This window comes from Paramormyrops kingsleyae, chromosome 7, assembly GCF_048594095.1.
Source record: "Paramormyrops kingsleyae isolate MSU_618 chromosome 7, PKINGS_0.4, whole genome shotgun sequence".
NCBI lineage: Eukaryota > Metazoa > Chordata > Actinopteri > Osteoglossiformes > Mormyridae > Paramormyrops > Paramormyrops kingsleyae.
This window is the reverse complement of record NC_132803.1, coordinates 31,057,947-31,070,026: the sequence shown is the minus strand read 5'-3', so window position 1 is coordinate 31,070,026 and position 12,080 is coordinate 31,057,947.

Below are 12,080 nucleotides of genomic sequence, written 5' to 3'. Positions count from 1 at the left end.
GCAAGATAGATGCAGGAAAGAATACAGTCCTTTTGGAGTAAGAATTCATTATAATATCATATTTCCATTCCAGTAGTTTTGCTGTAATATGAATGATATGAGCCAATTTAATTAAAAGCTAAACTGAATCTTTTTCTAACCTCCAAAATCCCTTTAAATATGTTAACGCGTTTTCCAGGATGCCATTTGAACGCCGGAGAAGTGGGTCAGGCGATATGGTGACACTGATGACATTTGTTACGATGTGTGACCTTTTAAACATTCCTGAGATCTAAAACCCCCTTGTATTCCTACAGAACTAATTTTCAGAAATGGCACAGTTACATGAAACAAAAAAAAACATGACACATTTCATACCCGCACACACACCCCCCCCCCCCCCCCCCCTGGGCGGTAGTGGACACTATACCATTATAATGGCTCCAGAATATCAGATGCTTATTATAACTTGGGACTCAAGGTTTCATTTTATCTCAATATCATTTACTTTTTTGTTAGAAACAGTTTTTGTTTTTGCGATGCCTGACCTCACTGTTATTTTACAATCTCTGTTAGACAAGATTCAAGATTCACTGGTTTTCTTGCCATTGTATACACTGAAAACGATTACACTGGCGAGTTTCAAAGCTGATGCAATACAAATATAAAGTAAATAATATATATAAAAGAATAACACGTAAATAGCAAGTAAACTGCACGTAAATGGAAGAAACGTAGGGTAAGAAGGTGAGTGAATCTCTGGAACTGATCCTGAACAATCCTTATCAAAATAAAAATCAAAAACCGGCAATATGGACAGAGGTCACCTGCGGTTCACCCACCCACAGGGAAGCCTTCGCCGATATCTGCTTCAGCTGAGCAGGCTGTTCTGACTTCAGAAGGTGTACAGAGCAGCAGCCAGTAGCCTTAGCAGACCTTCTCGTTCCCTGACAACCCATCCTGGGAAGCCGCTAAAGCGTATGGTCAGCGCCCACCAGGTGGCGCACATCTGTCAACACCAGTATCTACAGTTCTCACCCTTCAACAGTAGGATGATTGCAAGTTATCCCCCCACCTCAAGCACACAAATGACCAACTAGGGCAACTCAAGACCCTTGCATTTTCCTAACCTCCATTAAATATGAGGTAACTGAAAGTCATTCCTAACTGGACATCTCTGTAAGAAGCCTATCACTGGTAAGAAAGGCCAGATGCTAGGAACTCAGAGTTCTTGACTCAGATGATCAGTGTGTCAAACATGCAGTAAACATCTCTGTATGTGGCTGATGACAGAGGTGGGCTCTCTGTGATTAGAAATAATTCCCAAATAACATTGATATTTGTCCGATTTTCTAAAATGTGAGGCCATAGATTCATTGACATTCCAGGTGAAAAATAGCATTTTCAGCTGTCAAGAGCCTGTCCAGGAGAACACAGCATCAGCTCGGAGCAATCCATGAATAGGAGAACAGGCCGTTGTAGGGGACTGACACAAGTTAACACTCACAAAGCTACACTGTCACACTCTAAGTTAACCACTTCTCACATCATTGTATACATGAGTTGCATATACAGAAACATGGATTTGACTCCCCTATTCAGTTGGCAGGTTTTTTCCCCTCAGAATTCAGAATTCGCAGACACCGTTAATTGAAGGCTTTCGTGTTGAGTGACTGGCTGTGGATTTTACATCTCATTGCATCTATATTCAGATCGTAAAGTCCCGCAAATCATAGGACGCATTTATTTTTAATCGCGAGCCATGACACGGCTTGATGAATCGACGTCACTTCTCTCCCACCGCTACCGGAGGCGATGACAAGTGACCTTCCCTGGGTCCTGAGCGGCGGGAGTCGACACAGTTGAGGTCATTGATTGAATGCGCAAGGGAGTCTCTCCACACAGAGAGAGCGTGGCCCCCGCCCCCCTACCCTCACGCCGTCGCTCTCCTAACACCGAGGCCAAAGACACGACTGCGTTGACATCTGAGACATCTAATTAGAGGGTGCGACACACATTCCGTACAGAATGCTGAATAGAACGGTTGCCTGCAGTCCCGCTGGCATTACCTTTGCTGGTGGGTTGGATCAATATTGTCTTGCTTAATGAGGGCTTCTGATAAATGGGAAGTCAACACACTCTGCTACCCCCCTCCCCCCCCCGTGACTCCCACTCAGTTCGACAGACAGCTACCCCAGCACCGAACTCCAGGGCCCTTACAGCATGCGATCGCAACATAACAAGGTAATGCGTTTTACAAGTTGCGGGGGAGCGAGGGTAAGAAGGGTAGGATTAAAATTATAGCTACTACCCCCCCCCCCCCACACACACACACACACATACGGACACCAAAGAAGCACTCTCAGATTATCTGTTTAGTCAAGTCTGTTAACAGCTGTGTGCCATGATGTCACATCAATCAAACGGAAAGTTCACAGAGGCACGATGCAACGAACAGCTGAAATCATTCAGGGGGCACGTTGACAGCAATTGAAAAGCTATAAAGTGAAACATTTGCTGTTTTTCATCATGACTACATGTGAAAAACAAGAAATCAGCATAGACATATAACCAGAAGTTTACTTTCGTTGCCTGATGGACATGCTTTCTAAATTAATTGCCTTGTGAATTTGCAATATGAAAAAGGATCCAGGATCAAACAGTACTGATCACAGCTGAGTACTTTTCTTATGCTTACATTACAGGATTCCTTTCATAATAATTCCTTTCTTTCCCTGGAACATTGCTCATCTTGTAAATGTCTCCAAAGTGTTTCATCCTCCTCTCGCATAACCTTGGCCTGGATTAAGGAATACCTTTCAGGGAGAATATCTCCCTCAGATATCTGGGGAATACTCACACTTCTCAAGTTCCACAAGACTTCCCCACGGTCACTCCATATATGAATAGCTATGTAATGTCACCAGTGTCAGTTTTAGATCTGTTTCCATCTAGCTATTATTATTATTATCCTAGTAGTAGTTGTTGTTGTAGTAGTAGTAGTTTTTGCTTTCATATATATTGTATATATATTTGTGCAGATGGCCATTTCACTAACATGATTGAGATTAAGCACCCCGATCAATAGTGATATCCCCCTCAGTAACATGAAATCCTCAGTAATGATTGTATTAACTGCTGTCTGAGTTGTTGTTTATAGAGGTCCATGGAAGGGAGGCCTGACATATATCTGTGTCAGGACGTTTCATACTCTAAGGGTCAAGCGCTCTAAATATGCAGCTGATAGGTAGCGTCACTGCGCTGCTAACGACTCCTAACTACTAACTACTTCCCGCCAAGCCACTTCAGTCTGCCCCCCCTGGCCTGCCTGCTCATCCGCACGGCGGGGGCAGCTGCAGATGTTCCATTAGCTACAGGGTGTCTACTTCCTTCATGGTGTCATGAAGTTCCCTTAATGCTGAAAAAGACAGTCTTACGAAAACGAAGTACCTTGTCATTTTTGGCACCTATAACAACTGGTTAAAATGGCATTCAGCTCTTTGCAGCCAGATGTTCATGGCATATTGGCAATGACTACTAATTCTAACACCCTTGATACTGTTCCAATGTATTTGATGCCAACTTAGTGTTTTTTGTACTATGGACTGTGTAAGTTGCATGCTATACTGGTGAATATAATAATTAGTGGACCTCAAATTCCTGGTTTCTTTTTCTGGTATTTTCTGCTGGCTTAGGGCTGACGGTGAAGCTGAGATCGATTACACTGACCCTGGAAAGTTATGAAGCTAGTTTTCCTGTAACTAAGCTTTTAATTAATGGGACTTTATCAAGATACTGATGGACTCCAGTAACTCAAGAAAACTCATTATGATTTTCCAGTTGTTTTGAAAACGTCTATACTGGTAAAATGATGATGAGATGGCTATATGGTCTCTTTTAGGGGCTTAAAAATTAATTAAAAGCTTAAGTTATCAAATAATGATGACAGTTGTTTGTAATCCTTCAGATATGAAGCAATTAAAGGATTGATAACCTAAACCAGGATAATTATCTCTTCTCTGTGTTTTAAGTGTAGGATGAAATAAATATATTTAATTAAACCATACAACCGTCAACCCTTATTTTTGTGGTCAAAAATAGAATCCGATGCACATAAATATTGAAATTATAATTACTTAAAATTTTCACATTAATTCATGTAAATTAAAGAAAGGAAGAACAATACAATCACACTGTGTTATTCAAAAGGTCTTTGTTAAAAAGAACGCACCCTAATTACAGTCCCAGGATAGTAGTCACTCCACATCTGGGCATGCAATTGGTCGCACTTTGGGTAGGAACAATTTGGCCGGAAATAAATAAGAAGCAAGCCGCTAGCAGCACGGCCTGACCGAGCCCCCCGCTGGTGTAATGATCACATTGCAGCAGGCCATGTGGAGAGGCGGGCTCACTGGTGCTGCCCCGCAGCCTAGAGATCACACTATACAGTAGGTCCTGTAAGAAATGCACTGCAGCACCTGGCAGAAGCAGGTCCAGCCCAAGCCAATGCAGTCCAGAACCCACATACATGTTTGACGTTATTCGTATAGTTTCACTTAAACCTACAGTATGTCACATGAGGCTGGAATTGAGTTTAAAATATCCCCTTTACCTTTTTTTTCATACCTGAAAGCATGAATTTATGCTTGCAATCCCACAAGCATGATAGATCGATTTTGAGGAAGGTAATTCATTATTGTGAATGAAATGATTTGCAAAGGAAAGGTATCATTTTTTTGCATTTGGCCAAAGAAACCCTGAAAAAGAAACATATGTTCTGGTATTCTTTAAGACTACATTCATCTACATTTCCACAAATTTCTACACCGTAGATAAACACTGTCACTGGCTAATACCATGTCAGCACAATGGTACTGCAAATGGCTCCATATGTCATGCTTTTGTTGCATTCTGTGCTTGTTGCTGGAATTTCAAATTTTAAATTACCCTGTATATAATCACCTATATTTAATGCTGGAAATAATAACACACCATTATCCTTTTCTATTACAATTCTAATGTTATATTACTACACTGTACACATAAAAAAACAGACTTCCAAAAAGAAAGCATGGCCGTCACACAGCTGAAGGAAATATTTCAGGGTAAACAAAAAATATACAGTATGTATGTATATATTAATGCCACTATGCTTGCGAAAGCATATATCCTTTGAAAATGAAAGATACTCTATGGATGGAAATTTTCCCCAACCACTTGCGTACAGAAAGAGCAATATGTCTCCCCTGGACCGTCATGTAGCCCTTCTGGTTCCATGTTTTATTAGACAGTTTGCGGTCACACTTAAGTTGAGATATTTGTCATTTTTGTTGTCTGTGTTCAATGAGTCCCGACACTTTGCTTCTATAACAATCCGTCAGAGTTTACGCCCGGCGTTGCTCCCTCCTGTAGCAGAATGCTTTTTACAGTCCGCTGCAGATTAAGTGTGAGAGGAGACCAAGACCTTGGACGCTAAAATGTCAAAGAACCAAGTCATGCATTCATGAAATAGCAATGAAATGAAAATAACAAAATACATTTTTAAAAAACTTTACCATTTCGCACAGCACAAAAAAGGGACGTCACCAACTTCCGAATGTAGCTACAGTAATGACAGATATTTTTTGTTTAATATTATTGACTGCTATTTAGATGCTTTCTGAAATACACGCAGGCTCAGAACAAGCTGAGTGACGCAGACGGGTCTGAGCAGATGTGCCGCTCCGGTGAAACCGCGACAAAGCGTCCAGGGCCCACTGACAAGGAAATGAAGTGTTAAGGAGCACGGGGCTGGCTGATATGTAGCATTTCCTATTCAAACAGACTGTTTCTATTTATTTATTAAGTATCTTATAGCAAGGTCTCTATTTGCATATGTGCAAAAGCCAATATGGGATGCTATTCCTCTGAACAAAAGGCACCCCCCCCCCCCCCCCAATGAATTCAGTGCGATCCCACTTTCCATCAGCTGGCTATACATAGTTCTGCAAGCAATTCCTGTGGCAGCCCTGACCTGGGTCACTGTTCGCACGTCAAAAGCCAAGTGACGAACCATCACCCAGACGGCGCTCGTCATACCAGCCAGTCACCAAGCACAAGGCCTTTATGGGACACGGTCAAATGCATCGCTTTTTGTTTGACTCTCGTTTGTACGCTTGCTTCACAACAGAACGGTTGCTTTTTCTCTGTGGGCTTCTGTCGCAGTCTTAAAAATATTCTTAAGTCCTGTGCTCTCCAAGGAGGTCGCAAGCAAAATCAAATTAACCTGTATAAAGAAAACATTCACACAACTTCAAATCAATATTTCAATGGCATTAAAGTAATTAATTATACTCTTCAAACAGCGTCTAACTTGCTTGGTAAATAAAAACAAGAATAAATCAGTAGTTATGTATACATATGAGCCTGCATGTGAGTGAATTAAGAATTTCTAGCATATATTAAATGCTACACATAAAAGAGTTGGGAACTGCAATGTGGATGGGCACACGCGCGTCAGGTCCGGCAGGCTGCATGTCGACGTGGCTGCATGCGGCCTTTGACGATGAATCATATTTGACCTTATATGAAGGTGCGATTTTCTGCAATGATAGTGTCTATTTCTGCCTCTGACAGCGCGGCGCTCCCTCTGAGCTCCTGGCCGCAGCCGGCGTGGCCTTTAGTTTCGCCCCGCTTCTTTTTACAGGGGTATCCATCATGATCCCCTCTCATCCCTGTCCTCCATTAAAATCCCCCTCTGATCTCTGCCTGGTTGTCACTCCAGCCTTTTCCCCTCATTACGCGTTTAGCTCAGAGTTCACTCATCCCTCTCTTTCTCTCTCTCTCTCTGTCTCTCCCCCCTCCTTTGTCCTTCATTTGTCACCATGGGCCGGAACAGCTGAGAGCCACACCTGTGCTAAAGCGTCCCCCCCCCCCCCCCCCCCCCCGCAGAGATGTCCTGCTTGGACACAAAAGCCGGCAAATGCCACCCCCCCCGCTCTCCTTCCTCTCCCGCCCCCCCAGCGTAGTCCTTACCCTGAAGCTAGGCAACGCGGCCCTGTTCCAACCGGATCCAACCACGGCCTGGCACCAGTCGCCGAGGTCCTGACAGGGCGCTAAAGTCTGGCCCGCTTAAAGGACAGCAGTGCCGTACCGCGTGCCCGAAAATTAAGAGTTCACCGAGCAGCGCAGGTCCTCGCGGGAAGGCCCCCTACACTGGCGTGAGGCAGCGGTGTTAGGCTGGCAGGCCGCGCTCGCGCACCACATCATGCCATGTGCGTCGCGCTAAGTAGGACGGATGATGACAGCTCTATTTTCAACCTGGGCCTGCCACCAGCTGCCACATGTCCTGTCTGTGTTTATCCTCCTCGGACTTCATTTTCATGTCATACCAGAGACCTCTTTACATTTTTTTTTCTCTCATGTCTGTGCAGCAGTTTTATTTCTTTATTCCTTTAGCTAACACTTAGATAACTCATGACTGGCTTACAGCATGCTTTTAATTTTTTTTACTTACATGTTGCACAATATGTATAACGGTACAAATATCCATCTGTTTGGGCTTCTTTCACTGAACTTATAAATCTATAAGTCTAGATGCTGAATAGAAACTGACAAAAAAAAATTAAAATAATATAAAACTTAATCAATTAATTTCTGAATTTACCGGTGGATTTTCATCCAGCCCCACTGTCCTTTTGTCACGCCGTTTGTGACATTTACGTTGATCTTGAACATTGGCCCATCTGCAGTGCTACATTTGTAGCTTAATTTGCAGTCTGGTGTGTGAAAAAAACTCCTACGTTAAGGAGATGAATCGAGACATTCCTGGGGGGATTGAAGGCATATCCCCTGTGGAAAACATAAACATTTGCCTGTGCCTGCCAAACACAACAGTGAGCGGAACACAGCAAGGGAAATGATGTGCTTTTTTAATTGGGATCCCTGGATATTAAAATGTTGAGTATGGGGAGACTGTTGGAATAATAAGGAGAAAATAACTTGCCTTTATTCCCTCATAGACTGCAAAATAATGCAAATATCTGAACAACATCGTGTGCTTGGTCACATTAGAATATTTAAAGATATATTCCTATGCAGAAAAGCATTGCTGTGTATTTTTTTGTATATATTGTCATCAAAAAATTGATTTTCAAAATATGATACAAACTAAATAAATGGTACTCAGCAGCCCCACAACCCTGAATAGGATAAGCAGCTGCAGAAAATGGATGGATGGATTGATGGATTGATGGATGGATGGATGGATGGATGGATGGATTGATGGATGGATACTCAACAGCCTAGGGTCAGTAATAAAAAATAATCAAACCCTAAGCAGGATAATAGTGTGACCTTATTGTGAGCACATTAGCATTTAGCCTGTTCGGTTACAATCTCCCCAGGTGATATTCCAAAGTGCATAAACTGTCCCCATAGACAACAAGCTTAATATTTTTAACCAGGCATTGAAGACTGCTATAAAACCAGCAGAATTATCCAAACTTCTGAATACTGAGGTGCAAACTAAGAGAATGATCAACATGCAGGTATAAAGGTATAAAGCTAATGTCAAGCTTCTTTTTTCTTCCAAAGGAAAACTTATTTTGCAGTTTGAAAAATAGGTTAAAAATTTCTTGGTGATATCATTTATCCAGTTAGAGGAACACTTTATCCATTTAGGGATGCTGTGGACCACAGCTTATATCCAGAAGCACAGAACATTAGATGGGGAATTCCTTGCACGTCAGTTTGCCATAAGAAATTCGCACACTCACAGTTACTTTTGCACACGTTTAAATCCTGAAAAGCCTGTACGCAAAGACAATGGATTCCCAGCAGTAAATTATTCAGCTGTGAAAAGCTCTACTTGAATGAAAACGATTCAGTGACAAAATACAAAGACTTGAAGCTTGTGCGGTGTGAACCATGACGACTGATGACTTGCAGGTCTGCCTTCAGGAAGGGACAAAGGGCGATGGAGCCCACCTCCCAGTCATAGGGGTGAATGGAAATACTGGGAAGGGGAGGGGGACTGGGACCAGGATTTGTGAACATTTGGAAGTGTGTTGACCTGTTTTTGAACGATCCACTCATGATTCCCAGTTGGAACCTCCAAAATGTTCTCCGTAATATAAATTATAAAATATTATCAATTATGCCATAAAACATGGGGGTGGGCATGGACATCACTGGCTGGGTAATGTGATGAATTCACTCAATTCACCTTTACATTTGTTTATATTTATAAAATTCCACTCAAGTAAGGCAGATTATGCCCGTCAAGCATATATTTGTCAAGGGGCTAACAAGTTCAGCACTAGACTAAGCTTCCAAATTCACAAATTCACATTAGATTCCAGGGACATGAAAGCTGATTGGCCCCCAGAGTACCCCCTCCTCTGTCACTCACATGTCATTGGCTAAGGTTGGCAACCCCTGTTTTAATTATGACCCATCTTATGCCCCCATCTTAAAAGTTCTAGAATCATCCTAGGTTCTCTCTACTGTATCTTTGGCCTCCCCAGTACACTTGCCCAGACCCTGATGTCTGGCCATGCCCTCAAATGTCACCTTTCCATGACCCAGAACCAGTTTAAATTTTCACCTATCTATCACCCCCGAATGCTCACTGTAGTACAGCTGTCGATTAATTTCATGCACCATTTTTGTTAAGCCTGTCTCCACTCTCGCCCCCATTCCCCCCCCCCCCCCCTGTCCCATGGTTCTATTTGCTATCTATCATTTTTTTTCCTGGATTGCATTTTGTTATTTCCATGGTCTCATAAGAACTGAGTTCCTCACAGAGCGATGTGCTTAAAGGGATTTCGGTCTGCGGAGGCCGCGGTTATATTGTATAGTCGGACACCTTTTTGGCTTCCGAAGCAAACTGATTGGCCAGCACAGAAACCACGTTCAGGGAGGGATGCACGCACATCACAGCCTCATCAGGTCACTTTGCCTGTCATCCTCTACTTTGTTGGCATTATAGAGAAGGAATGAGAAAGGTTACCACACTGATTACGGAGTTTAATTACCAGGATAAAGACAGTTCACAAATTTGATTAAGCCGTGAGCAGGCAGATTCATTTTCATGAACTATTTATCAGTCTGATGCGGTATCTGTGTTATCGCTCCTTTGGTTCCCCAGTTCCTTTCATTTGTATTCTATGCCTCCGATTTTAAACTTGAAATGCCAGGCAATTAAAATACAAATACGTGCGGGGTGACACCACAGATTTTAGCGATTCCCTTTTATTTTCCCTGCATATTACTATATGTTAAAATGTCTCATAGTCACATGTTAATCAGGCTCACCGTTATCGTACTTGAGCTTAAAACTACGCCCCTTATCTTTGAATATATGTAAAAGAAACACACGTGTTGTTTCCAGTCAGAGTGTAATGTGTTAATTAATGACAGATCCCAGGCCGCTAATCCTGGATTTAAAGGAATGTGCAAGTTTAATGCGCAGGATTGCTGTGAGCATGAAGGCTCCTGTTAAGCGCAGCGGCGGAGGCTCTGTGATTAATACTTTAAGCGGCACACCTAGCTGACGTTTTGTCTCTCACTAACCACGCAATCCTCTGGCCAGTCTCAGCTTTAAATGAGATTTTCTCCACCACGTCCGACACTCCTTTAGAAGCAGAGATTGAGGAGACAAGTGTGACCCCCCCCCCCCCCACACACAAATCTTTTCTGTCATGATTCACATAGAAACTGCCAAAAAAAGAGAGCATATTTACTGCCTCTCCACCCAGCTGTTCTATCCTACAAAGACAAAACACAGTAACTACGCTGAAGCTAAAATGGAGAAGAATAGTTTTTGAAGAAGGTTTTTGATTGTCCACCCGTATGTGTACTAGGTAGGTAAATGGTAGCGTTTTCTTCAAAAACAAAACGTAGTTGATAGAGATATTTTGAAACGAGGCAAAACAGAGCCAGTTTTACGGACCAGCATGGTAAATGTCAAAGGGATGATCCACATTGCGGCTCAAACAAAGAAAAGGACTATATTTTAACTAAAAAAAAAACAAGAAACAAAATGAACCATAAGATTTGGTAAATAGAAAACAATGAACTAAAGCAGGGAGCAACACAGGAACAAACAGCAGCACAGGGGCAAACACAGGAATATCAACACAGGAACAAACACAGCCGCTAAGAAGCAAACATAGGGACAATGACCAGCTGAAGACTAAAGCAAGGGTAGGCACTTAAATACATGAAGACTAAACAAGAGACAGGTGTGGGCAGCAACAATCTCTATGAACAAGCACAGTCGAGGCCAATAAACAGATTCAAACACTGGGAAACACTGGGAACAGACAAAACAGAACATAATAAAATGAGACACAAGTAGGAATAAACAAGGGACAAAACAAGGAGCCTTGCAAAATATATCAATACATAACAGTAATGAACCAAAACCAAAAATGAAAGAAAATTCATGAACATGGTGAACCTGACCCATGACAAAAGAGGAAGCTAGACAACAGCCGCCTGCTTAGCCCATTAAGTCACACGACAGCCAGGGAAACAGGGAAACACACTCAGAGCTAAGGACACAGGATGGCCAGCCACACCTGCTGGCCAAACAGGGAACAGACAAACTGATGGGGTAGGACAGAGACTGATCCTGACAGCCGATTTCAGTGATAACTGAATTTTAATAAAATATGGAGTGATGTTGTTTTCCCTCTATAGAGCAGTGCTGCACACAACTCTTCATCGCCTCCTGAGTCCATTAATGAAACCTGTAATAATCTATGCACGATGCTGCCAAAATCGAGTTTACTCATAATATCCAGTTCTATAGAATTTAAAGAATTGGAAATTAAGTATCCTGTCCAGGGTGCATGTTATCGTTGTGCCCTTTGCTGTCTGGGATAAATTCCAGGACTCCCCACGATCCTGATCTAGACGACTGGTCAGAAGTTGGATGGATGGATGAATGGCACTTTTACCTCACACCTCCAGGGTTTGTAGCTTGAATCGTGCCTCTTTTGTTCATGTGTGGAGTTTGCACATCCAAAGCTTCCTGGGACAGCCTCCAAACCTCGTGGGTCCTGTGTTTGATAAGTACAGCAGAATATTGTTCCAACTAAAGCCTTGTACTTTCA